The sequence below is a fragment of the Panthera uncia genome, assembly GCF_023721935.1.
Source record: "Panthera uncia isolate 11264 chromosome B3 unlocalized genomic scaffold, Puncia_PCG_1.0 HiC_scaffold_1, whole genome shotgun sequence".
In the NCBI taxonomy this organism is placed as follows: domain Eukaryota; kingdom Metazoa; phylum Chordata; class Mammalia; order Carnivora; family Felidae; genus Panthera; species Panthera uncia.
Genome location: NW_026057582.1, coordinates 80757728 through 80780497, shown reverse-complemented (window position 1 = coordinate 80780497; position 22770 = coordinate 80757728). Strand labels below are relative to the sequence as shown.

General features: G+C 41.7%; 1 long non-coding RNA gene across 1 annotated transcript; it reads right to left on the bottom strand.

Moving 5' to 3' along the window:
* Positions 1–14629: 14629 nt before the first annotated feature.
* On the bottom strand, positions 14630–19863 carry LOC125909834 (uncharacterized). The gene is made up of 3 exons (XR_007453786.1): positions 19665–19863; positions 19065–19218; positions 14630–14701 (listed from the first exon to the last, which is right to left on the bottom strand). It is a non-coding gene; the product is annotated as an uncharacterized LOC125909834 (long non-coding RNA).
* Positions 19864–22770: the final 2907 nt, after the last annotated feature.

Genomic DNA, 22770 nt, shown 5'->3' with positions numbered 1-22770 from the left:
AACATAAAAACATGAAAATAAATACAGAGGGATATCCTACACAGATGTCATTGTGGTTAGGACATCTTATTTACATCAATAATTTTTGATTGTCTTAATTACATTAGAATACCATATTATTTGATAATTTAAAAAACAAACAAGCAAACAAACACAGGGCTTGGTTTTCATGAAACTAAAACAAGTAACTTGAAACAGAACAATTCAGTTTTAAAGATTGAAAGAATACTTCTATTCTTCTCCTTGAATTAGCAGCTTTTTGGGTAGATGAGGCAACCTAGCAGGTAAATTTCTGCCTCTAAGTGACCTGTTATTTTCATTCTAAGTGACTTGCTATTTCATAATATTTAAAATACTAAATAAACATTTATGCATATAGCATATAAAAGCGGGATTGAGAAATGAGCAAGCCGCAGTTGTAACCCTGGAAAATAAAAATGAGATTGCAAATGTACTGAGTACATGGAAATGGCTACTCGAGGAAGGTGGTCATATTCAGGTATGCTCATTACAAGGCTAGCGTGTGATCAATCTGATCATTCCTACCGTGTCCTGCTTATGGAACTCTGTGTTCATATGTATTTTCCAGGTGGTTGGTTTACTAGGTTAGGCGGATATTTATTTTCCAACTTGTGAATGACAGTAAAAATTTATGCCCCAGGGTCAGAAGCTTGGGTGAGCCATTGGCTAGGGCCCTGAAAACCACCTTTCTCTGTCATACAAGCAGTTGTTGTAATCAAATTGGCTCCATGCCTAGAGCAGGCTGTGTGACTCAGTGACAGTTGCAATCAGAGCATGGAGTTGGAGACAAAGAAGTCATAGATCAGGAAATCACAGTGACGATGGCCAACTGGGATTGGATGGTTTTATATGAGTGGAGGGGTTTTTTTAGGGATGTGTTTTCTTGATATATCATTCATCAAAGACATATTTAATCCAATTACTTTTGCATGAGATTTAAACAACTTTTTGTTCCATTACTTCTCTTTTCAAGTGATTCTGTGCTAAGGGGGAGCTCCAAATATTATAACAACCATTCAACATTTCCAGTGATGTTAGATCCATGCTTGATAAGGGCATACATGCCTAGTCTCACTTGAGTTAGATCCACTTTTTGAAGTCACTTTAATTTTAACATCCACCTCAGGCTAGATCCAGTTCATTCTAGTGATAATAGAATGAATTTCCAAGAGAAATCTTCAATCAGGAGTTCTCAAATATTTTGAAGTCCACAATGTGTGTATTTTGTTTAAATATGATCAAGCACTTAACTTTCATATCTACTTATTGTAGTTATAAGTGTATATGGCAAGTGATAATAAAGATACAGATTTATAACTTGATTAACTTCAAGGGGAAGGTGTAAAGAATTAGGGGAAAATGTATAAGGGTGGGAAGTTGTGGTTATAATACAATTTGTTTCTTCTCTTCTACAGTGTCATTAGTAGGGGTGCCTCAGTGGCTCTGTCGGTTGAGCATCCGACTTCAGCTCAGGTCATGATCTCACTGCTCATGAGAGCCTCGTTGGGCTCTGTGCTGACAGCTCAGAGCCTGGAGCCTGCTTCAGATCCTGTGTCTCCCTCTCTCTCTGCCCCTCCCCTGCTCACACTCTGTCTCTCTCCCTCTCTCAAAAATAAATAAACATTAAAAAAATAAAAATAAAAGCTTTACAATATCAGTTGCATGGTCAAACAATGTGGAAATATTCTGGTAGTACCAGAGGCATCATCCTTATGTGGTCGGGTAGGAACTACTGTACTATAGGGTAAGGATGAGTGTAACCTGAAGACAGGAACAGAGAAAGGTCCTAGATCCTGAAATAATATCTTCACATAAACTTAAAATATCAAAGGTCCAGGAGCAACTGTTTCATACTACACTTGGTGTGTGGCTAGTGTGAAATGCTTTTACAGCCCCTTACCGTGGAACGTTGGGGTTCTGTATGAGGCAAATTGAAAAAGCCATTGAACAAAGCTGGAAGAATTGTAATGAAACTTGAGACAGATGCAATCGTTTAAAGATTAGACCACATCACCCCAAAGTGAATAGGTATTTATTACTTGGGGGAAGAATTGGAGTGATCACTGTATGTGATTTAATTGACCAGGTACTTAAAATAAGATGACTTGTATGACCGGATCACTATGTCATAGATTTTATTTTTCATTCTTCTTCCCTCCCAAAGGAATTTTGTTTTTGTAATGGTTCATTGTTTGAAGATGAAAATTTTGCATTTTGTTAGGAACATACCTGGCTGCATTGAGCAATGTCTCTGTGGAAGTAATTGTCATCAATATCATTTGCAGAAGCACCATTCAATATTTATTGAGCACCTATTATGTTCTAGATACTTCTCTAAGATTTTGGAATACAATGATGAATAAAATAGACAAAGATGCCTCTCTTCCTAGAATTTACATTTCAGTATGGATGACTGACAACAAATACTAAATCTAATAAATAAGTAAATTAAATAGTATGGAAAAGTAAAACAGTATAGCAGAATAAAGACTATCAGGAGTGCTGAGGAGAGGGTATTGCAATTTAATTTTTTAATTATTTTCAAAATTGTTTACTTATTTATTTTGAGAGAGAGAGAGAGAGAGAGAGAGCTCATGAGCAAGGGAGGGGCAGAGAGGGAGAGAGAGAATCCCAAGGACGCTCTATGCTCTCAGTGCAGAGCCTGACCTGGGGCTTGAACTCATGAACCGTGAGATCATGACCTGACTGAAATCAAGAGTCAGATGATTAACCAACTAAGCCACCCAGGTGCCCCATATTGCAATTTTAAATAGAGTGATCAGGATGGGTCTCACTGAGAAGGCAACATGAGCAAAGACTTAAAGGAAGTGAGAGACATGTAGCCATCCATAGGAAGGGTATTTCTAGAAAGAGGGACTAGTCAGTGCAAAGGTCCTACGGTCCATATTTTCACATGGCTTACTGTTTATTTATTTATTTATTTATTTATTTTTTCAACGTTTTTTTTTTTTTTTTTTAATTTATTTTTGGGACAGAGAGAGACATAGCATGAACGGGGGAGGGGCAGAGAGAGAGGGAGACACAGAATCGGAAACAGGCTCCAGGCTCCGAGCCATCAGCCCAGAGCCTGACGCGGGGCTCGAACTCACGGACCGTGAGATCGTGACCTGGCTGAAGTCGGACGCTTAACCGACTGCGCCACCCAGGCGCCCCTATTTATTTATTTTTTAATTGAAGGAGTATGGCATGCTACTCACAGGGAGGTTATTTTATTCTACTTTATGGGATTGGAGAAGAGATACACCTTTTCCCAGCTTTCTATGTAGGATTCTAGGATTCATAACCCCTAATGCCTTAAATATCCATGATTTTTGGTTCAGAAAGTGACTGTGACCACTCTTGGCCATATTTTATGGATCTTGCCTACCGCCTTCAACATGTATGGCATAGAGAAGCAATTCAATTATGGGGTGTTATTTTTTTTTTTTTCTGTTAGAACAGTTTTGGAAGGAACAATTGTTGTACACCATCTATATTTATTAACTATAAAATGGATGTACTGTGAGGATACTTGTCTCCCCAGAAATTTAACTGAACTTGCAGCATCATAACTACATAGTAAATGAATGATATGGAACACACACACATACACACACACATACACACCCCACATATTTTCTCTATGTGACATTTTGTTACAAAATCTATTCTTGGTAATCTTCAAAGTACATGCGATGAATTGATACTAAATATTTAATAAGCGATTTCAGATGCAGAAATGCTATTTCATACTATATAATATTGTGGCATCATTGATATGAATGAACACTACAAATGAATGAATAATATAAATCATTCATATAAGTGATTGAACATACATGCATATGCATGTGTGCCCATGAGCACACATACGTGTAAGGGAAAAAAAGAGACTCATTTTAATTTAGGAAAGATGAATAAAAATAAAAGCACATATATCACTTGCCCAGACAAAAAATGCATTATTAGGCAAACCATCGTTAACAAAACATTTATTGGGTACCTACTGTTGGTGGATTCTGTGGCGAGGGTCCTTGTTCCACTGCAGAGCTTGAATTAATTCTGCTTCTACAGGGAGCACAACGTAGCGACCACCACCACCACCACCACCACCATGCACTCAGTGCTTATCACTTGTCAAGGAATGTGCGAAGGGCATGTACTTACATTATTGTATTATTGCAATATTGCATCATTTAGCTCTATGCAGTAAGTACTATAATTATCAACAGATGAGAAAACAATGGTTCCAAGAAGCTAAGGAACTTGTGCAAGATCTCAGAGCTAGTCAATTCTAGATCAAGGATTTGAAAGCAGGTATTGTTTATAGGGCTCGTAATCTCAACCACTGCAGTGCGTTGCTTGAGAAGGATCTCAGAAGTAGTGTGAGAACACTGAAGTCAGATGAGACCCAAATTAAATCTTATTTCTGTCTCTTATGTGGCCATAGACAAGTTATTTAACCTTTGAGGCTCAAAGATTAATAGATGAATACCAATATCTAATGTATAGTATTTATAGTACTGTAGTTATCTCTGAACATCTATAGATATGAAGTACTATAGTACTCGTACTATAGATATAGAAATAGCATCTAACATGACAGATAATAATACTTACTTTGCCCAAATTGTCATAAGATTAGAGATAATGGACATGTCTGCCACGTGGTTGCTACTCAATAAACGGTAGTTGTGATTTAACTGTTATCTCTGAGTCTAAACAGAGTCACTGAAGAAGAAAGCTATGCCAAACTCAGAGAGCACCTAACTTTTCCTTTTCTCATTAACCAGAGCTACCCGTGACTTACTTGATAACTTGTTTCTAGAATCGAATGCAACCATTGCTAAAGGAAAGACCAGGGAGTGCAAGTTCCTTCTGCATATTGCACAACTTAGAAAACGAAGCCCATTAATTTAATTTACACCAGAGTTTTGGCACCGTGTAAAGTCTTCCTCTGGAGGAAACAGACAACAAGCTAATGTCCCAAGGAGGGAGAAACAATTAGCTAATTCATGAACTAAGGTTGTAGTTACAGTATACTCTTTTAGCCGAAGATAGTAATTTGTTAGCTTAAATAACACCAAACCAAGATTACCAATGTTACTAGAGAAAGTGTTCCTTAAGGACAGGTCAAGTCCTAAATAATAAAATTGAAATCCAGAGATGTTTGGGATGCTCAGAGGTGTTTTTACATAGATGACTTTACAATAAAGATAGAAAATTAAGCCTAAAACAAGTTATTATCCTGAACAATAGAAGTATAAACAGAACCCTCATGAATGAGTATTCTAGTATTTTTGAGGGGATAATATGATGTCAGAGCTGGAAAGGGTTTTGGAACTCATTTATTCACACCTCTACTCCCTTCCCCCCACTTTTTTTTTTTTTTTTTTTTTTTTTAGCATTTCTGGAAAAAGAAAATGTAGCCAGTTCCATACAATAAAGTAAAATATTTCTGATTTTGATTTGCTCCTGGGTGAGGTGATGGAGCTTAGTGAGAAGCATAGTTTATAAGGGTTCTTAAAGCCAGGGGCCTTGCTAAATTTAGATTTGGTTCCTGCTTATGTAATTTTCCTTGTGTTTTCAATTATTTATACGAATATATTATTTATATACGTCTGGAACTTGTGCTTTTAGCACTCAATAAACAGGAATAATTTATGGGGTTATGGAGTGCTTCCTGTCCTTACCTTTCAGAATATGTTCTTTTGCATTGTTAATTAATTGTTATATTCAGTTGTGTGCAACTTCCTTTCCCAGCAGTCTTGTGGTGACACTTAACTAGCCAGAGAGAGAGCGAAGTTAGAATCTACCATTATCTTTATACTCCGATTCCAAAATCCAGGTTAATTAGCTTATTAGCCATTTCCCTAACACAGCTACCTCTGGCGGGGGGCGCTCAGTGGCATGAACTAGCAGATCACGTTCCTTGAGTAGAGTGAGACCAGACCATACTGAAAGAGGAAACAGGCTTCTGGTCCCTTTTTTTTTTTAATGTTTACTTATTTTGAAAGAGAGAGAGAGTGAGTGGGGAGGAGCAGAGACAGAGGGAAAGAGAGTCTCAAGCAGGCTCCACGCTGTCAGCTGGGAGCCCAACATAGGGCTCAGACCCACGAACTGTGAGATCGTGTCCTGAGCCGAAATCAGAGTCAGATACTTAACCGGCTAAGCCACCCATGTGCCCCCCACCCCCCTCCACCGCTTCCAGTCTTAAATAGAAGTTGCTTCTGCTTCGAGTTTCTTCTTTGCCTCTGCTGTTTTTTTTTTTTTTTTTTTTTTTTCTTTTTTTTTTTTAAATCGGGCTGTCTCTTTTGCCACTGTCTCTCAGAGGCATGAAGGTCTCAGCTGTGCCTTAGGCCTTGGACCTTGGTCTTTCCCGGGTTCCTTCTGTCCAGGTGAGCAGCCCACTCTCAGACCATTTAATCTGAAGGCAAGAAATGACCTTCCCAGAGTCATGAGTGTTTATGAGGACAGAGACCAAATACATCACTGACATGAAAGACTACTGCAATATAAACAAAATAATTCTTAGGAAAAGGGCTATTAAGGAAAATTTCTCATTTCTTTTCATTTTTTTTAAGTTTATTTATTTTGAGAGAGTGCACGTGCGCACAAGTTGGGGAGGGGCAGGGAGAGAGGGGGGAGAGAGAATCCCAAGCAGGCTCCATGCCCCGTGAAGAACCCCATGTGGGGCTCAAATTTACAAACTGAGATTATGACCTGAACCCAGATCAAGCATCAGATGCTTAACTGACTGTGCCACCCAGGAGCCCCACTTTTCTTTTCTAATGACATTAAATGGAGTCAATCATAATACTAGGTGTCCAAATGTGTTGAATGCAGGATTGATGGGTAGATAGACGAGCATCTCACTGACAATGTGGAACTCTGTAGACCTGAGCTTGTTCTCACTGGGAACTTTTTTTTTTTAAGTTTATTTATTTATTTATTTATTTTGAGAGAGTGTGAGGGAGGGGCAGAGAGAGAGGGAGAGAGATTCTAAAGCAGGCTCCATGCTGTGAGCCCAATGCAGGGCTTGAAGTCAACGAACCGCAAGATCGTGACCTGAGCAGAAATCAAGAGTTGGACTGAGCCATCTGGGCACCCCCACACTGGGAGCTTCTCATAATACTTTGTATACATGTCAGGAGCCCTGACAGCAACTTTAAAGCCTTCAGAGATACACCTGGGGATGCACCTCATTTCGTGGGAGACCGGAGCTTACCTCTCAGGGCTATTTGTTCTCTAGCATACTTCAATGGATAGATGCCAGAAGGTTCTGATGCCCTAGGGAGCCAACTAGGTGATCAGGGACCTCTACTCAATCCTAGCTGATTGGGCCAAGTAGGTGGTAGTTAACTGTGTTAAAGGTGAAGGAGAGGGGTGCCTGGGTGGCTCAGTCGATTGAACATCCGACTTCAGCTCATGTCATGATCTCCCAGCTCGTGAGTTTGAGCCCCGCGTCGGGCTCTGTGCTGACAGCTCACAGGCTGGAGCCTGCTTCAGATTCTGTGTCTCACCCTCTCTCTGCCCCTCTTCTACTCACACTCTGCCTCTGTCTCTCTCTCAAAACAAATAAACATTAAATTTTTTAAAAAAAGGTGAAGGAGAGGATTCTGAGAAAGGTACTATAAATGCCCTAGGGCAAAGAGTTTTCATAACTTAATCTGGCTAGGAAACGTGTGTTAGGTCCATATTTAAAACATCTGAAATTTTGAGAGTGATTTATGTTTATTGTAAGTTATGCAAAAAATATGAACAAATAAAAGTGAAACCCTCCACCTGTGTGAAGTCCTACTCCCACACCCAAGTAAACTCACCTGAGAGTTTCTTGTTGATCTTTTCAAAAATATTAAATGCATGTAGGACTGGTGTTATCAAATGGGCTGAACTAAATGGGAGTAAAATCAGAAATGTAGCTTTATTCTTCATCTCCCCCAAGCCCTTCAAACTCATGCTGCAAATCCCTTTGGAAGGTATCTTGGCCAGGTCCTGTAGCCTTTCCAAACAGTCTCTCATTTTGGGGGGCGCCTGGGTGGCTCAGTCAATTAAGTGTCTTCGGCTCATGTCACGATCTCACGGTTGGTGGGTTCAAGCCCCACATCAGGCTCTGTGCTGACAGCTCAGAGCCAGCTTCAGATCCTCTGTCTTCCTCTCTCTCTGCCCCTCCCCTGCTTGCACTCTCTATCAAAAAAATAAATAAACACACAAAAAAAGTCGTTTTTAAAAAGATTTAAAAGATCAATCTGCTCAAAGTCAGAGGTTGCTTCTTATACCCAGTTAAAAACTTCTTTCCTTCCACTGAGTTTAGACCTGATCCTGGCTCAGAAGCCTCCAGGGAGAAAAAGGAGTGTAGGATGTTGACTCCTTTCACCTTGCTTTTTCATGCCCCTGGCCCCTCCAGCACTGGTCTGCGGAGGAGGAGGCCGGATGAGGGGTAAAAGGACAAGGTCTTGCTCAACGGGTGCCATGTAATCAGACAGCTATGCCCTCTGGGTGGGGGATACCTAATGCTGGCTGCTTCTTGCATGGGGTGGTTCTGTGGGTTTTTCAGACAATCTGTCCACCCAATAAGGGACTCTGCTGTCGGTTCTCTGAACTGCTGTTGTGGAGATGCTCTCGCAGCCTAGCTTCTCCTGATTCTCCCTCCAGTGCTGTCTTGTGGTTCCCCTCCTCCCCCACAACGTTTCTGCTGAGGTTATCTTGCCCCAGCAGGCAGAGCTCTGGGGCAAGATCTTTTCAAGATGGCATTAGCCTGGCCGCCTTCCAGGGCAATCACTGAGCCCCCGGGCAAACCTGGCATCACTGGCCTACCAAGCCCTAGCAGAACAGCCACTCCTACTGTAGCCCTCTCTCATTGCTCTGCCTTTACATGCTGTTCTAGACAACCTCTGACCTTGGGCCCCTCATTCTGTGCCCCTGAGTTCTAGGGAACATAGATTCACCTCACCCAAGGGCTCTCTCACCACACTCTGTCAAAAGCAAAGCATGGAGGGACTCTTGCAGATTGGCAAGCAATGAGATGGGAGTGAAAGGCTGTTTCCCCTCTGTCCGGTGAGCCCTTTCCACTCTTAGGGGTTTTCCTTCTTTCCTTCCCCCTCTTATGGCACTTCATTCAGCCTCCCTCATGAGAAAGAGAATCCGTGGAACTAAATGCTATTAGGCCAACAACACTTCTCCAACCTCTCCTTTTCTCTGTCACTCTAACATCCTCTTAGATAGAGATAAGGGCAGGTGATGAGCTAAAGGTCACGGTAGAGGGTTTTGTTTACCTTTCAGTTTTTTTTTTAACGTTTATTTATTTTTGAGAGAGAGAGAGAGAGAGAGAGACAGAGCATGAACGGGAGAGGGGCAGAGAGAGAGGGAGACACAGAATCGGAAGCAGGCTCCAGGCTCTGAGCCATCAGCCCAGAGCCCAACGCGGGGCTCGAACTCACGGACCGTGAGATCGTGACCTGAGCCGAAGTCGGACGCCCAACCAACTGAGCCACCCAGGCGCCCCAAGTGAGTTTTGAATGGATAACATAGTATCTCTACTTAGAATATGGGGGAACATGTCACTTACTATTATTAATGTGGAAACCGCAGCCCAGACTCCGATACAATAGGAAATCCATTTAAGCAACACACACACACATTTCTAGGTATTAGAGATCCTTTTATAACCTCAAATGAGAGTGTACTATGTTTATTGTTTCAGAACTTTTCTTAAGATTATATTTTAGGGGCATCTGGGTGGCTCACTTGGTTGAGTTTTGGCTCAAGTCATGATCTCACGGTTTGTGAGTTAAGCCCCATGTCGGGCTCTGTGCTGAGCATGTGGAGCCTGCTTGGGATTCTCTGTCTGCCCCTCCATGGCCCCCTCTCTTTCTCTTTCAAAATAAATAAATAAACTTAAAAAAATTAAGAATATATCTTAGACAACTCTATTGTCAGCACATATGGGTCTACTAGAGTATTGCAATATATGGCTGTTTCCAGACTTCTGTTATGACAAACAATGCTGGAGCGAAGAGTCTTTGTATACTTTGAGAGCATATCTGCAGAATAAGCTCCCAGAAAAAGAATCCCTTTCTATTCACAAGTGAAATGTTAGTATATGTTGCCAATTGCCAACTTTCTACGTTTACACTCCAGCCATTAGAATGTAGAATGCCCAGTTCTCAACACCTCCACTACTCAGGGTGTTGAAGAAGCATTTAAATACTTGTCAATCAGATAGGTACAAAATTGGTGTATCAACATGATTTCAGTTTATATTTCTTCAATTATGAACATGGCAGAACATCTTCCCATACATTTTTTGGTCTTTTAAATCTTTTTTCTGAGTTGCTTGTTCATTTCCTTTGCTCATTTTTGCATTCATGATTTTCATATTGATTTTTAAAGAGCATCTTGTATGTTAAGGACATTTGCCTTTTTCTGATAAGTGAAATGAAACATTCATTGCCTCTAGTTCTTCTTTGACATATTGACTTTGTGTGTATCTTTTATTTTTTGCCTGTAAAGAAGTTTTACAATTTTATGTAGGTAAATCCTTCAGTTTTTCCTTTGTGGCATCTGGATTTTATGACATCCTTAGAAAGTCTCCAAGTTTCTAAAATTATTCACCCATTTGCTTCTAGTGTTTTCATGCCATTTTTTTAAAAAAAGTTTATTTATTTATGTTGAGAGAGAGAGAGAGAGAGAGAGAGAGAACACGAATGGGGGAGGGGCAGAGAGAGAGGGAGAGAGAAAGAATCCCAAGCAGGTTCTGCATTTTCCTCATGGAGCCTGATGTGGGGCTTAAACTCACGAATCATGAGACCATGACTTGAACCAAAATCAAGAGTCGTGCGTTTAACTGACTGAGCCACCCAGGCGCCCCTCAAGCCATTTTTTTAAAATATTTAAATTACTGATCCTTGTGGAATACATTTTAGGGTGAAGTGTGAGCTTTTTTGCATCTAACAAAACAAACTTTTTACTTCCTAGATTTCTCTAACTCCTCTTTCTCTTCTTCATATCACTGAATGAAAATCTAAGTTATCCTCAGAGTCCTTCTTCAAATGCAGAGCTTCTCACATAATTAAACACGAAGGCAAATAAAACGGGCAAAAATTTTGTGTTAAATTGTGCCCACTGCCCACTTTCCAGGATTCTCAGCCTGTCTTTTCTGGGCATCAGTCCCTTGCACTAGCACTTATTTCCACGGCTGTTGTATTTTTGCATCCAGTGGTGAAAGAGGGGAAATATTTGCTCCTCCCCATTTTTATGGTGGATGCCAGGAGAGGGGAAGTAAAAGGCCCAAGGTCACAGAGCAATTTAGGGTGTCGAAATCCAAGTTCTGAGCCATCTAGCCTGTTGCACTAACCATCAGACAACATTATGTACGAAGCACAGGTAGAAAGCATTCTTCTGGTTGCATCATTCGCTAAATTACATAATCCACAACAAAAACAGCTAGAAGGCATTGGACAGGGTAAGGCTGAGCCCATTAAAATGCACACATGTTTCAGTGAATTGGGAAAATGGCCTGCTCGTGGAGATCATATATAATATTTGACAACGTGAGTCAGACTTGGGCATCATTCAAGATTAATCTTGTGCCCTTAATGAAATGGCTGATTGTTTTGACTTGTTCCTCTCTGCTTGTTCCAAGTTGCCTGACAGTGTGTTATAGAGACAGTCTTGCTGTTCTGAAGCTCTCTTCTCAAATGCTGAATTATGGAGTCCATTTAGAAGTTCAGAAGATCTGTTTGGAGAGGCAGGAATCCAGTAAAGCTTCTAATTTTTCCGTGATGATTGATGGATTTGGAGCACGCTTAAGGGGCGGCTGTATAATGCTAAGTGTTTAGCGTGTGCCAGCTTTGTCACCTTACATGAACCCTGTAACCACCTTTTATTCCAACCTCATCTTCACAGGCTGCCTCTGAGGGAAGGAGAATTTCTGACTTTGGAAGCTGGAAGAGACCCGAGGGAGGGGTGGGCAGGGGTGTGGGGAGGGGGGCGGTGGGGAGGCACCAAAGAAAACTTGCCTGTGTCTTAATTACCTGGCAGCTTCCCTGCTTTAGTTTCATAGGTCATTGGATTTCTCCCAGAAAAGTTGTTTTGCAAAGGGTGTGTGGAGTAGCGTAGGCCCTCTGGTGAATAGGATACTCCTCCTCAGCAACAGGATATGAGAGAGTTCAGCACCAGGAAGATCCTTGTGTCCAAAATGGTGGGGAGAAGTCGGAAATGGTCTCTGTCTGACCAGCTGCTATTTTCTCTAAATTCAAGTGGCCCTGGGGATTGGTTCCGGCACCTCATAATACTGGGAGACTGTGTTTAATCCTAGGTGTCTGAAGTTCTTCAGTTAGTCTGTGGTTTATGTGGTCAGTGCTGACAGCACCAGCTAGCTTGGAGTTACAGGCAGTGATTGTGCTTGTCATAGAAACGGTTCATTCCTTGATGTGCTTTCAAGCGCGATGTCCTCCGAATCCTGTTGGCAAGAAAATCATCCTCCACCCTAGCACTTAGTTAATAAATATGGCTTGAAAAGCAGCCAAAAATGCATATGTTTGCTGTGCTGTTAGATTCCTTCCTGAAAGGGAAACGCTCTTCTGAACGTAATGCACAAAAGATTGTATTAATTAGGATAGCTTAGAATGTCTCCCTATAGAATTAAAAAAAAAAAAAAAAAAAGCCTATGTCGCTACTCCACCAGTTCCTTTGTTGGATCAAGTTTATTGCTCTTGCTTCTAGCAAAGAAATTGCCTCTCTGACCCTCAGTTGTCTTTTTTGTCCTCACACTGTGCACACACAACTATTCATTAATGTCAACAAGACTTATGAGTGCATATCCGGTGGGGTGGAGGCAAGGGGACTAGATCCCAAAGTCAACATCTTCGCAATACATTCCAAGATGAAAATGATCAGAGTCCATTACTCTTCAATGACTAGCAGAAAACAAAGTAGAGCATTCAGGACACAGGTTAAAGATGAAGCAGAAGACTTTAACTTTCTCTCCCTGAATTGTGTTCATATATATGCGCCAGACTCCAAAGCATTTCAAGTCAAACTTGTCCCTAGGTACAGTAGGATAGGGTCATCAGAGCTCACTTGGAAACAGAATTTCTCAGAAGAAATGTAAGCTTCCAGGAAGCTGAAGGAGAAAAGAGCAGCCACCCAGGCAGGAAGCAGGTGCTAAAGATTCTGAAATGCACATGAGGGAATATATTCAGAGAAGGAGATGTGTGTTGGATGAAGGTGCCAGGGAGGGGGTCTTTGTGTTCCTCAGGAGACAGAGGAATTTCTTAGCTCCTTTCTGCCTTGATGAGTTTGTAGTTCTACTGCAGAGGGCTCCTAAGAAAACCTAGTCTCCACTCTAAGAACGATGCCTTCAGACTTCCATCTTTTTTGGAGGGATAGTACATTCCTTTCATCCTTTGTTTGCTGCCTGTACATGCTGTGTGCCCTTAAAGACTGACCCTCCACCTTTCTCCACTCTGAGCCCCATGCGGCTGATGCCTATGGACTAAATCATCTGGGCTCGCTTGCCTCTGACTTCTGCTTGGGTTTGGCCGATGGGAGAGACTGCCAAGAAGTCAGAGAGTGACAGGAGAGAGAGGTGGATCTACTTATTTCCCCCTGCCCTTCGTGCCAGGCCTCAGGTTATTAGCAGTTGTGTTTTCTGCAAAAGGTCACAGTTCCTGATGAGACCCTTTCCAACGATGCAGGTCTCTTGGGGATTCAGTAACCATTTCTTCCGGGTGCCATTCAGGTTTAGGATTGCTGATGGTGTCCCTCTCTTGCTAGCCCCGGGGTGTTTTACCATCCTTCGTCAATCTTCCTGAACCATAATTCTTCTGGCTTTCATACTCATTGAGTGGGCTGTTTTCTTCTAGAACAATGACATGTACATCTATCCATATCAGCAAGGCTACTTAGAATAGGGAGCAAGCAGCCAGCTCCTGCCCTGCATCCAACAGTCATGCTCTGCAGGGCTGTGGTTCCTGGTAGTTGTTCTGCCTTTGGAGATGTTGTTCCCAGGTCCCCATTTTGAACTGTTAGTTTGTGCCATGCTCTACTTCTATCCTCTAGCCATGTTAGCGATTAAGTGGCAACTGTGACCTCTTTGTTCTCTTTCTTGCTTTTGATGACTTAAGTGTTTTCTATTAGGCAGGTACTGTGCTGAGCTCTTTACCTGTCTTGTTTAATCTTCATAATAAATAGTTACTACATTTATCTTCATTTCACAAATGAGAAAACTGAAGCTCAGGAAAAGTTGCTAAAGATGACACAGCTGGGAAGAGCAAGGATTCAAATTCTATTCTGTTCTAAACCACTAAGTTATGTACTAGCCGATCCTTTGGCTTGGTTCTCAGATCTCAGTGTAATTGCATGCCATGTTTCTATATATACTGGTGCTTCCTCAGTGTTTCCTAAACCTTGGGGACATTCTAGCTCTTCAGAATTATCACTGGGCCTCTGTCCTGGCCCATCTCCCGCTCTTCCGAATCGGGCACTTGATCTCCGTTTTAGTCGGCTAGGACCGCCATAACAAAATACAAGAGACTGGGTGACTTAAGCAGCAGAAACTTATTTTTCATAGTTCTTGGAAGTCTATGATCAAGGTGCTGGCATGATAGGTTTCATTCTGAAGTCTTCTCTGTTGGCTTGTAGGTGGCCGCCATCTTGGTGTGTACTCACATGACCTCTTTATGTGCATGCAGGGAAAGAGAAAGAGAGAGAGAGAGAGAGGACTAGCTCTGTTGCTTGTTCTTCTTCTTATAAGGACACAAGTTCTATAGGATTAGGGCCTCACCCTTAAGACCTTACATAAACTTTATTACCTCTGTAAAAGCCATATCTATAAATATAGTTACATTGTGGGGGTGGGGGCTTCAACATATGAATTTGGGGAGGCAGCAGGGACATAGTTCAGATCATTACAGTCTCTCTTCCCAAGAACCTGGACTTGGCATCAATTCCTGACCCATCACATCAAAAACAAAACTCAGACTCTCTATGGTAGGAAAAAATATTCCCTATCCCTCATACCTGGAAGGAAATAAATCTCTCCGAATTTTTATAAATGAGTGTAAATATTTTGTTCAATGCCGGGATTTGGAAATATCACTTAAATCAAACTCAGTTTAAACAATAGACATATGAGGACCTTGACAGAATATTTATAGTTAGAGCATCCTCCCCTAACTTCAGGCAGAGCAGCATTATGTTGTCTTAGTAAGATGTGGTCTGTACCATATAATCATTCTGTGTTGAATCTATACCTTTCTGAAGAATCTAGTGTTTTCTTCTACAATGTGAGAAGGGTGTGGACCAAAAACTGATAGTCATGGATAAGATAGATTGGAAGTGCTTAATTGGATAAGGAACAAAAGGAAACGATGGTGGAGAGATACGGTGGATGAAATGTATTGTCCTTTGACAAACTCTTTTTTATGATAAGTCATAGAGTGAAAAATGTGGTCACATAAGCAGTGTACCTCCCTTTCCCTACTCTATTCCCATTCCATTCCCTTAAACCTGGCCAGCTGTTTTGTTTCTGCTTGGTTCTACCTCTAAAGAAGTAGGTAGACTTGCTATCCACATGAAGTAGGTTGGAGTTAGCTAGCTCCTAAAGTAAAGCTGGCATTGGATGATGAAGAATCTTCAGAAGAAGGAGTTTTTTTTAAAGTAAGCTCCACGCTCAATGTGGAGCCCAGCATGGGGCTTGAACTCATGACCCAGAGATCAAGACCTGAACTGAGATCAGGAGTCAGGTGCTTAACCAACTGAGCCACCCAGGTGCCCCAGATGATGAAGAATCTTCAAACATCAGGTTGTTTCAACTTGCAAATAACTGGCTAATCTACTAGAAATACCGTAGCTTTCCAGAAGAGCAATTTATCACTTTGTTTGGAGAAAGAAAATCAGTATGTTTTTATACATTGAGAAAAAAGTTATAGAACATTATTTAGAATGATTTGCCATATATGTAATATATATAATATATTTAAGTCAGCATGTGTGGTTTCATGGTGTGTGTCAACACAGATGAGTCTTTGTGCTCTGGTTTGTTACAATATACACTATAGAAAGGAAATCTAGTTAACCCTAGCTGCACTGGCCATTGAGGTGGCGATGCACCCAAGAGCAGGCAGGTCAAACCATTTGTTTCCCCAAAGTCGTGGTGTATGTTTTGAACTGAGAGGGTAATAGAAAGTAAAAGTTTGAGATCCCTGGACAGTTACAGGTCTGGGGCAACTGGGTCCTGGGATATGTGAGGCAAAAATCCTTCCTGAGACACACACTTAAGTTGTTTAACACACCGGCGTGTCCTAATATTACTGGTGTGGAAAATCCTGGTCTGTTATTACTCTGATTCTTTTCAGAAAGCAGAGTCCACAGTGTCTCTCAGACACCTCTTTTAATTTATGCTGCTCTCGATCATGTAGATCTCTACAACTTTAGTCACTGACACTAAGTCTAAGCCATTGTCTCTTGTTCCATCTACAGTGAAGTTAAAAATCAGCTAGTCTGCATAACAACTCTTATCATTGAAAATGTTCTCTTCCCTTTTTAAATATCCCCTCTTGGAGTTATAAAAAGACAAGGAAAAAAAGAAAACAAAATATGGGTGCAGTCTGAACATCTTCAGAAAGCCCCTTACACTTTCTGAATTCTTTTACCTCTTGCTTACTTTTTTTTTTTTGAAATATTTTACATGTCTATTTATTTTTGAGAGAGAGAAAGAAAGAGAGAGAGAGAGAGAGAGAGAGAGAGAGAGAAAATGCACGAGTGCACAGGGGAGGGGCAGAGAGAGAGGGAGACACAATTCGAAGCAGGCTTCAAGCTGTCAGCACAGAGCCCAACATAGGGCTTGAACCCATAAGCTGTGAGATCATGACCTGAGCTGAAGTCAGACACTTAACCAACTGAGCCACCCAGGCTCACCTCTTGCTTACTTCCTTGAACAAGGGGATACATGGACACAGAATCAGAGAATGTTATTTTTTTTCTTCTTGAGCAGAAGGGAGGGGATTTGTGGATTAACAAGTCAAATGCTAATGCCATGGGGAAATCATGGTTTAATATCACCGACACAGCTGGCGTGGTTAAACTGTAATACAAAACTATTACTTTACACACACACAAAGTATCACAGAGAAGCTACTTATATGACATGTCCTTTTCCCCTTTCTTTTCTTTTCTTTTTTAACGAGAATGTGGGAGAAGAGTTTCAGCTCTTAGTTGTTGGTCTTTATAACTTCCTTATTAAAATTGTGAAGTTTCAAAGTTATTGTATCCCTCAGGGAATTTCCTTGACAAACAAAACAGTTCTTGCCTTATTCTTCCAAGGTGGGAAACTTTTAAGAGGAGAGGTCTGTCAGCCACACCGCCTCCTGGAACATCTCACCACTCCACTCTGGAATCTGGGACCAGTGGGGCCTTTGGCAGGTGAGAATCCTTGGGAACTCAAAGTCCATTGTGCCTCTTCGGAAACTTTGTTTTGTCTATTTAGAAACTGGATTGAGCTGGTTTCCCAGCATATATGCCATGAGAATCTGTGGGAGCAAATCCAGTTGGGAGTAGATCCCAAGAATATTTGGATTAAGCAATTTGCTCTTCAAAAACCAGAAGGGTCAAAACCTCACTGATTTACCTGTACAAGTAGGTACTTGTGATGGTTAATTATATGTGTCAACTTGACTAGGCCATCGTACCCAGATATTTGCTCAAACATCATTCTAAATGTTTGTTTATTTTTGAGAGAGTGAGAGAGATGGAGCGTGAACAGGGGAGGGGCAGAGAGAGAGGGAGACGCAGAATCTGAATCAGGCTCCAGGCTCCGGGCTGTCAGCACAGAGCAGGATGCAGGGCTCAAACTCACAAACCGTGAGATCATGACCCGAGCCGAAGTCGGACGCTCAACCGACTGAGCCACCTGGGTGCCCCTCAAACATCATTCTAGATGTTTCTGTGAAGGTATTTTCTTTTAATGAGATCAACATTAAAGTCTGTAGATGTTGACTAAAGCAGATCACCCTCCCTAACATGGGTGGGCCTTGTCTAATCAGTTGAAGGTCTCAATAGATAAAAGATGGACCTTTCCCAAAGAAGGGAAAATTCTTCCAGCAGACTGCCTTTGGACTCAAACAGCAACTCTTCTCTGGGTCTCCAGTCTGCCAGCATTCCCTGCAGTCTTTGGATTTGCCAAGCTTCTATAATCATATAAGCCAATTCCTTAAAAATCTCCCTCTCTCTCTATTGGTTTTGTCTTTCTGGAGAATCCTAATACAGCACTAAACATACCTTAAACCTGAAACCCATTTGTGGAAGATACTTGTATTATGCCTTGATAACTTTTGTAGTTCTGCTCTTTTCAGGCTGTTTCCACACGAGGCTCATGTGAAATATGCACTCAGAGAAGAGGCTGCAGGTAAGGTGATTTGTTGTCTACATCTTGGCTTTCTAAACCTGTTATATCATTCCCATGCTTAAATTTCTTTACTGCTTTCAAAATGATTATGTGCCTATGAGTAGTGGGATCATACAGTTATCCACATGGGTACGTTTTGAGAGTTAAAGGGAGTGAGGCAAATAGGATCACCGTAGCTATAAGACCCCATTATGGCTCCTACCTTATCTCTTCTTGCTCCACACTCCCCTGCATTCTCCCTGCTTGGGTGCTGTGCTTCTTCCTGCTGCAAGGCTGATGCATGTGCTGATCTCCCTGCCTGAATACAACCCCTGCCCAGTACCCCCAACCCTGCCTCGCTAATGCTTCCTCAACCTTGAATTCAGCTCAACGTCACTCACTTAGGGGAAGCCTCCGTGGTTCCCTGAAGGCTGATCTGATCTCAAAGAAGCATGTGCCTGTCTTTTGTCACACTTCCCATTTTGTAAGTCTACCTTTTAGCTTTTATTTAGGTTCTTATTGGATTCAGGTTTGTCTACTGGCTGTAGACTTCATCAGGACAGAGATTGTATGTAGCTCTAATGCTTAGGTGCTTGGCACATAGCAAATGGGCCCCACCAATATTTCTTGAATAGATAAATGAGTGAATCCTAACCTGTGAATGAAGTGTTATTGTCATAGGTTGAGTTGAAGAGGTTCCGTTGAGTTGAGGCTCATTAATATGCCCTGGGTCACATAGTGGTAACACTGGGTCTGAAGACTCAGAGCCTGTGCACTTTCCACTGTGCCAACCTGCCTTTCTCTGAAACCTGCAGAAACCAAAGGCAAAATGATTTACAGCAGTCATTTCCAACTGTGTTCTTCCCCTTTTGCTTCATCTGTAAAAACACACCCCAATTCTTGACACTGCTAAGAGAAGTGAGCAATCTGTGTGTGTGGTTTAGATTGCAACCCAACTTAGAGTAAATGTCTGGAAATCGTGGTACCTCTTGTCTCGGAATAAGCAAGCATTGGACTGAAGCATATCACTTGAGAATAAGTACGTGAACATTTTTTCTTTAGTCCCAGATTTTAAGGGTGAAAAACTCACATAAATGAGAGAATCGGAAAAAATGAATACCACCTTCACATTTCATAAAAATGGAGATTCAAAATCGCATATCTGAAATTTTTAGACAACTCAAAGGTGTTTTAGATATAATTCCAAAGGATCAAAGCAATTGACTTTAATTGATTCCTAAATGGCAATACTCACCCTGTCCTGGTTGTCAGGTAGATAATCCCATTTCATTTTAGAAACACAACAGGTGAAGAATTGTGCAATCTTCTTTGGGTATCATGTACTGAGCAGACGGCTCAGACAGAGAAGCTTGCAGAAATCTAATCAAAACGGCCTTACCATACTGTCTCCTGAATTTCAGACCCACAGGGCAGTTTCACAGCCAAGTCTGAAAGACTTGGAAAAACAGGGTTAGTTTAGAAGTGCTGACACAAGCCCAGCAGAGAGAATGGCCTCACTATACTGCTGCAACAATCTGAGCAAAGATTGAATAATTTGGGGGGTATGCATTCATCTTCAAGCCACTTCTACGTGACTTGAGAGTATAGCACTGAAACGAACATAACGTGGCCATGTAAATCGTGTGTACATTCCTACTGAATAGGGCCCTTGATCACATTCCTAACAATTACGTTGTTCTCAAAAGGATCTGAACTAAGTCCTAACATGTTAAGAATGCTCAGGGGAAAAAAACAACAACAGTGGAGAATTTTGCTTCTCTGTTACAAAAATAGAAGAAGGAGGGGCTTACGTCAAAAGCAAGTTAAGACTTTTTCATGCAACTTGTACTGATGTGAAATAAACTGGTGAACAAGTTATTCTTAGGTGAGTTTCGGATTAACTTCATGGCAAATAACTATGGGTTCTTTTCTTTTTTTAATGTTTATTTATTTTTGAGAGAGACAGAGACAGAGAGGGACAGAGATGAGTGTTAGCTGAGTGGGGGGTGGGCAGAGAGAAGAGGGAGATACAGAATCCAAAGCAGGCTCCAGGCTCTGAGCTGTCAGCACAGAGCCGGTTGCAGGGCTCGAACCCACGAACCACAAGATCATGACTTGAGCCACAGTCGGAAGCTTAACCCACTGAGCACCCAGACGCCCCCACAGGTTCTTTAGAAAAAATCATTTTGGTGATACCTATGCGTCCCTAGGACTTAGTATTTCTCTCTTAGTATTTACCTTACCCTGGGCCGAATAACAGACATGTGTTTTTGCCTTACTGTCCATGTCTGCACTCCTGCCCACAGCCTCTTAGACCTGAGTTGCTAAAACACAGGAAATGTGTTTTATTATTCTTTTAATCCCATAAAGCACTCATAAACTGCAGTGAAAATAGCAAATGCCAAACACTCATTAACTGATTTCAATACTACTTAGTAATTGGTGACCTACACAATATGACACATGGGCAGAGGAGATCTATTCTGGCAGATACAATAATGACAACTCTTGAAATATATAGAGCCACCAGGACCTGAGATTTTTTTTTTTTACATATTTCATTATTAGCCTCTTGAACACTAGTGCTCTTGGCTTAGACCAAGTCACCTGTCAAACTGAATTGGCAGCATTGTTTGCCCTTTAAAGGAGCACTTAGAGCCTAGAGTTAACAATATAATCACCATCACATAGTCTCTGCTATTTGCAAATGTAGATTTGAATCCCAGTTTTGCCAGTTCCTGACTGTGTGACCTTGGGCAAATTTCTTAATCTGTTTAAGGGAAACGGTCTAGACAATTCCAAATTTCTATGGCCAGCGGGTGTTTCATGTGCTTGCAGCACGAGTTTGTGTGGGTGAGCTGGGCTCATTTAAAGGCACCAGGACAAGACAGATCGGAAGCCATGATCCATCTGTTGGCCACAGCAGGGTATCTCGAGAAGAATGGGACTTGGAGATTGGTCTATGACTTTGACATGATCTGTGATTCTAATTGTATCTGGGGAAGTAGGATAGAGACGAGCGATCAGCCACTTTGGATCTGGAAATCGCTTCTTGTACATTAGAAGTTTATGGCAATCCCATGCGTGAACCCTATATAATCCTGAAACTCTGCTACAGAGGTTGCTGCTGGGAATCCCAGTATTATCTCCACACCCTTGAACTGTAAAAGAGGTGTGGAAACCCCCCGGTTGTTGCATCTTCCTCATCAACCCATCATAGGCAATTACTATGCTAGATGCCCTTTTAGGCTTTTCAGGATTGGGGAAATGGAATTAACCGACATTTCTGAGAAGTTCCTGTGAATCATTCTAAAAATTCCAGGTTGCAGGTTACATGTTGGCACCTCACAACGCTAATGCTTTTACAGTTCCTATACAATTTGACATTGTGTGTATATTTATACAGCTAATAAAGTGTCACCAGTGGTATATAGTTATGGTGGCTACTTCAGCCAAGATATTATTCTCATTTTAGAGAGAGTTAAAAAGGAGACCTTGAAGGGAAGCTTCTTGCCCAAGGCCATGTAACTGGCATACAGTAGAGGCAGAAAGAAGTCTCAGGATTTTCAGCCCTATTGATTCGATGTCCCTGAAAAGTCTTTTCAGGATTAGAAAGCGAGGGAGCTCCAGGATGGCACAGCCTTCCCCTTTTCACTCTCTCTGAAATGGGTTGCATCACCTGACTCTCTGAAAGTAAGTTTCCTTTAAAAAAAAAAATTAGTGGGAATTTTTATTACAAGGGATGCAGCATTTTAACAACACCGCATGATTTGGTGAATCATTTCAGGAATTACTGACATAACAGGGATTTCCCTCAGGCCATGCCAGTCATGGGATAGAGCAGGGATGTCCTACTGTAGCAAATTGATTTTTCTGCTCCTCTTGCCCATGCCCTGTGGGAACTTCGAACTCTGTCCAGGCTTTTCCTCTGCTCAAAAGGGGAGGAGAATCCCTGAGGGGTGAGGCTCTTAGGAACTGCAGTCTTTTTTCCACACTTCATCTCTGGGTCTGGCAATGCCAGTGTTTCCTGACCCCACCACAGAGCCACGTGCTGTCTTGTCTGCCCCGTCTTGGATGCCTCAGCTTCCCACCTGTCAATGCAGACCTCTTTTGTCTTCTTTATTTCCAGCAGATGTGGCCAATTTCTGTACGACAGAAAGCAAGGAGGATGACTGACCCCATGTACAAGAATCTTTGTCAGGGAATTTCTCTTCTTGATTCCTGTGTCAGCCAGTACCATGTAGTTCTCTTGAGGAGTGAGGCCCCTTAGAACGATGCTGGTCTGCCTTCCTTTCTTCCCTTCAGGGCAGCCTCAAGACCTCTCCTTCCAGCTATTTCTTCCCACCGCTATTAGTAGGTTC